This window comes from Felis catus, chromosome B3 (genome assembly GCF_018350175.1).
Source record: "Felis catus isolate Fca126 chromosome B3, F.catus_Fca126_mat1.0, whole genome shotgun sequence".
Taxonomy (NCBI): Eukaryota; Metazoa; Chordata; class Mammalia; order Carnivora; family Felidae; genus Felis; species Felis catus.
Window position 1 is genome coordinate 7307095 of NC_058373.1, and position 5864 is coordinate 7312958.

The following is a 5864-nucleotide window of genomic DNA, read 5'->3' on the forward strand; positions in this document are numbered from 1 at the left end:
CAGTGACCCTCATTTATCTGTCTTCTGCTCTTCTCTAGGGCTCTCTTATTTGTGACATGTGTCTTATGGGATCGAAGATGGAAGGGTGAGGGAGAGAGAGAGATGGAAAAAACAGAACTGTTTCTTCTTGCTCATCGATGATTATTCGGGAGGTTTGGTCCACTGGGCTCAGGGCCATCTGCATCTCATGTCCAGCAAGAGAGGCAGGAGGGAGAGAGACTTGGGGGGGGGAGGGGAAGGCATGCCTGGGAGGTGGGGGAGAGCCTCTGGGGGGATCTTAGAGACCTGGGGCAGTGCTGAAGGTTCTGCAGTGACTTCCAGCTGTTTTGGGGACCAAGCTCTTCTTCTGAGACTCTATGTGCCAACACATGCACCTTCTCAGTGTGTCATGACTGTATCCTAGGTAGATGGCGTGTCCTGGGGTTGTGCAGCATGGGAGCCCTGACATGCACCACCACTCACGCTCCAGCTGCAGCAGGCATCTCTCTGTGGGTCTGCCCTTCCTGCCGCCATGTGGTTGAGCTTTATGCCTGGAATGGCCTTTCATATCTCCTATCAAAACTTGCCTTCTAATATTTATGTCATCCTGGAACTCCAAACTCATTCAAGAAGCGATTTTATATATCTAAAAGGTATTTATGGCCCAACTTTACCCAGATAAATGACCATCTTGGTGGTTGGGGCAGACGCTGCTGGTTGCCTAGCCAACAGACCTCTCTGCACTCCGAATCCTTTCTTGATGGTAGAGCTAGCTTTCTACTATAAATGTTAATGTCACATACTCACTTTGCCAATCAGATCTAAGAGGAAATGTGCAAGGAGGTTTCTGAGAAACATTTTCCTCCTTGATAAAAAGAAACACGTGGGGGGCGCTTGGGTGGCTCATTTGGTTAGGCACCCGACTCTTGATTTTGGCTCAGGTCATGATCTTGTGGTTCGTGGGTTCGGGCCCCATGTCGGACTCTGTGCTGACAGTGCAGAGCCTGCTTGGGATTCTTTCCCTCTCTTTCTGCCCTCCCCAACTCATGTTCTTTCTCTCTCTCTCTCTCTCTTTTTAAAAATAAATAAACTTAAAAAAAAAAAGAGAGACACACGAAAGGAAGATGTGCCCTCTTTTTATTATGAATACGGTCATGTGAGGATTTGATGCCTGGAACCACAGCAGTCACCTTGGGACCATGAGGAGATGAGCCGAAAGAAAATTGATAGTGATGGAAGAGGAGAAGGCAAGAAAGAACCTTGTTCTTTGATGACACTGTGGGATCACTAAATAGACCTTTGAACTTCCAAGCTTCCATAACTTGTTAGGTTAGGTAAATACATGCCCTTCTTGATTAACCTTTGTTGGGTTTTCTGTTACATGCAGCCCACAGCATCGTAACTAATTGTGTCTGTGTGTGTGTGTGTGTGTGTGTGTGTGTGTATATATATATATATATATATATTCACCCTGCCACCTACTGTCCTGTGCACGTAGAGCAGCTGTGTGGTCTGGGGAAAGAAGCACTGGGTTAGGAGTCTAGCTCTTTTGTTACCTTCTCGAGGTGAGTCAGGGATTGGTGGGAAAAGTTCAGAGGGTCAGGGTGGACCCTGGTTCCTGATAAGAACTGGAATGGGTTCAGAAACGAGGCAGCAGGGCACAAGGTCATTCTCAGTGCACGAGGCAGAGAGGGTACAGCCTCACCCTCTTGGCATTGTCCAGAGAGCTGCCGTGACCCCATGCCCACCTAGAAGGTGGCTTTCCACTCACAGACCACCTCTAAAAGTCCTTCTCATGTGAGTGAAGCAGAGATTGGAAGAAGCTGTGTGGCTGGCTCTTCTTGGCACAGGGAGTGGCCAGGCTGAGCCTGCAGTTGGCAGGATTCAGAACCCACACAGGACATGGCGGAAGTCTGAAAAGGCTTAGCTGGGGTGTGGGCTGAGGCCATTGGCTAAATTCTGGTCTTTGCTTTTTGAATTTTTAATGCCGTCCCTGCCTTCCATCAAGCTGGCTATGAAAAAGTTGTCTGTGTCATACTTTGCGCCAACTCAAATTACCCTTTGAGGAAACATCCTTGTCTAGACCAAGAGCCTTCACTGCAAGGACAGGACCCTTAATATCCCATCTGCCAAATGGAGAATATCTTTTGGAATCACAGAACGTTAGAACTGAGGACGTTGAGGCCCATATAGAGATAGACCATTTTGTACTGTTAGCAGCTAGTTAGTGGAAAAGTCAACATTCTGGATGCCCGGTTGCATGCACCCTGTATGACACTAAATATGTGAATCTATTTAATGGGCGCCCCAAACACCTGAAATAAAGACATCGGGAAGTGTGTTCATCAAAGTTAGGGCTGAGGGCAGACTTATCTCAGTGTCCTATTCTCTCAGACTCTATAACCTTCCAACACTTGGGCTCATGTCCCTGGGAGAAAGACGATCTCCTAGTTTGAGAGTTCTCAGACGTATGCATAAGAAGTCCTCAGGTTTTGATGGGTGCGTCCATTTTAGGGTTAATTTTTACAAGGTGACTGTGGGTCTGATTTGGTATCACGTGGGTGAAGAATTTACATCTGATATTTTCGGAAAATCAGACCTCTGTCATTGGTGTCCCATCAAGAGTAGTGCCAGTTTTCCCCTTGATTCTGGTGATGATGTTTATTTGCAGGAGCTAATACATAGGTAGCTGATGCGATCTTTTCCCCTGTTGAAGTGGTTTACAGACTAAAATAATTCAAGAACTGCTGTCACTCTTTGTGCTTTATAGGTCACTCAAATGAAAATTTAAGGACCAATGAAGCAATCCATATTTGTCAGGGAAGGAGCAGTGTTAGGAAGTCCTCAGGGGGATAGGTTGAACACTGAGCGACTAGAATAACTTACACCAGTGTGCTTTGAATACGGATGACCCACGTCTGCCTGTGTGGCATGTCTGTACATCTCCACACAGTCATGTATCTTTAAAAATAATGTTAATTTATTTTTTGAGAGAGAGAGAGAGAGAGAGAGAGAGAGAGAGAGAGTCCCAAACAGTCTCCACACTGTCAGCACAGAGCCCAACACAGGGCTCAACCTCACGAACAATGAGATCATGACCTGAGCTGAAATCAAGAGTTGGACTCTTAACCAACTGAGCCACCCAGGCGCCCCCACACTCACGTATCTTACGGCAGTGTGGCACCACCCACACATTCACACCTACACCTGCACAGACACCCAGAACTGGGACACGGTGTGGTGTGGAGGAATGTGCACAGGCCTCCGAGCAGAGCAAACCTGGGCTCCAATTGCGGCGTACCAGCTGGTTGTGTAGCTAATCTCTTCTGACTCTCAGTTTCTCCATCTGAAACATGGGAATAATTATATCAGCCCCTCTAGGCCTTAGGAAAGATGATACGAGATCGCTCATGAAAAAGGTGTATAGCATCTCTAGTAGGGTCTCAACACATGCCAGTTTCCTTCTTTCCTTTTCCCTCACAGTCTACTGACTGCTCAGGGAAATTTCATTTGGCCCCTTGGAAGGTCTGCACGTCAGAAATTTCAGTCACGTGAGAAGACCCAGTGCGGTGACTGGAGAAGATGCAGGGAGCAAGGGGCTTTTCCCGGGCTCTTCCCGTCCCTTGAGCAGACACATCTGCTTCTCGGCAAACAGCAGTCGCATCCCTCTTCTCCCCAAAGGGAACCTGACGTCTGAGACCTTTTTAGGTATTGGGCATCAGGGTGATAACAGCAATAGCTTCCGTCTCCTGCGTCTTTACCCCATGCCAGCACCGCGTTATGCTTTCTTACCATGAGTCTTCCACAATGCGGGAACAGGGCAGCATCGGTACAAGGAAACCCAGGCCTGGAGAAGCCCGGTTGCCTATCCAGAGTTATGCGGCCGAGAACTGGCGTCAGGACGTAAACCCCAAACAAAACTTGTACTCATCATGATCAAGGGCCCGAGTAAAATGTGTGGCTTGCATCCCCCTTTTCATCGATGCAGCGTGTATGCGTTTTACGATTGTTGTGAATGCTGCGTTGGCATTGAAAATGTGCATTCTAAATTTCAGACTCCAGCATAACTCAGATAGATATTAGATAACGTTTGCCTCCCCCTCCTACCCTGTGCCTCTACTGCTTGTTAAAATGTATGTTTATAAATTGTAAGTAAGTGCTACTCAAAGTGTGGTTCCAGCTTCACTGGGGATCCTGCTAGAAATGCAAATTCTCAGGCTTCACTCCAGACCTGCTGAATAGACCCCAGGTGATGTAACAAGTCTCCAGGTGGTTGGGAAATTCGAGAAGCATGGGTATGGATGTTTCTCGGAGACACTTGGCATAGAGCCTTGCAGGAAAATGGAGCATTTAAACCCATCTTCCCTTGACTGGTTCAATCAGCTGAGAGGTTCCTGCATTTTACTGGAGACGTTGCAATGCTCCTGCTTTCTGGGCACCAAGCACAGACCTGTTATCTTGCTGAGAGCTGACAAATGAAGAATGAACCGTTCGTTTCTTTGACCGAGGTGCTCTCCATACCCCTTTCATCCAGCAACAATGGCAGCAAGCAAGCATGGCCATGGTCTGAAGGATTTAAATACTCAATTAATCAATGGAATATTCCATTAGTGGGATAATCAGTTGCCATTGCCCTGATCTATAGTTACATCTCAGCTGGGCCTCACAAATTGATTCCTGATGAAGTTCTAATTGACTGGACCATCTGATAAAGGGCCAGTTGGAGTTTATTGAAATACCCGGTGAGCAGTCCCTGTGTGGGGGTTTTCCTTTGGGGAAGGCAGGGGTGGGAAGAGGGGTAGAGGAGCATGATTTATGCCTCGTTCTCACTACCTCGTTTCTCCGATACAATGTTTATGGGTCCCAGGTGAGGGATGAGCTCTCACAGCTGGAGTACCGGGATGAGAGAGCTCTGAACCCATCCCCGGCTCTGGGCGGCAGGTGGCCAGAATGGGACTTGCCCATAAGCTCTTAGGGCAATGGTTTTCCAACTTGTGAGTGCTTAGGACTGATCCAAAGGACTTAGAATGTATAGTCCAGGTCCTAGTCTCAGATCTTCAGACTCTCTGGTCTTGGGTACGACCTAAGAATCTGCATTTTAACCCGACTTCCCATTGAGTCTAATGCTGGGAGTCTCCAGAACTCTGAGAAATCCTGCCTTCGAAGCAGACTGTGTCCCAGGACGCTGCTTCCTTGGGGGCAGTGTGGGTTTCTGAGGCTTTTGTGTGGGGACAAATGTGTATGTGTGCACTGTCAGAGGTTCCCAACCTCTTCGTGGCCTAGCACCTCCTTCATCATTTTTTTAAAACTTGTTTTGAGTAATTTTTCCTTTGAAATAATCTACATTTACTACTAGTGGATTTGCCTGTGCATTCGCTTACTCAAAGATATATCTGTGTCATCTATATCTATATCTATATCTATGTCTGTGTCTATGTCTCTATGTGTATGTGTATAACAAAGGGTGTGATTAAAACAGCGCAACATCACATGTACATGTTTCATTCTGCCATTCACTCATTCACTCACTAAATCATCAGGCATTGTTTAGGGATTATTACGCGGCGGGAACTGAGGACATCTTTTTTGAAAAAGAAAAATCAGGCAAATATATGGTTCTCCGTTGTAAGGAGCATGTGCTTCTCTGGGGAGACAGGCAGGAAAATGAAATGTACTGTTAGAGGTAAGTCCAGGGCCCTGCTTTGGGACTGACTTTTGGGTAATTTAGTAGGTTTTATTGCCGGAAAAGATATGATACCCATTAGGGTTTTTTTTTTTTCTTGGAAATTTGAAAATAGCTCCCAGAATTCCATATCTATCTTTAAGAATCCACCTCACCGCCCGCCCCCAGCCCAGGGAGTCCTGGGTGAAATTAAGGCTTTGTC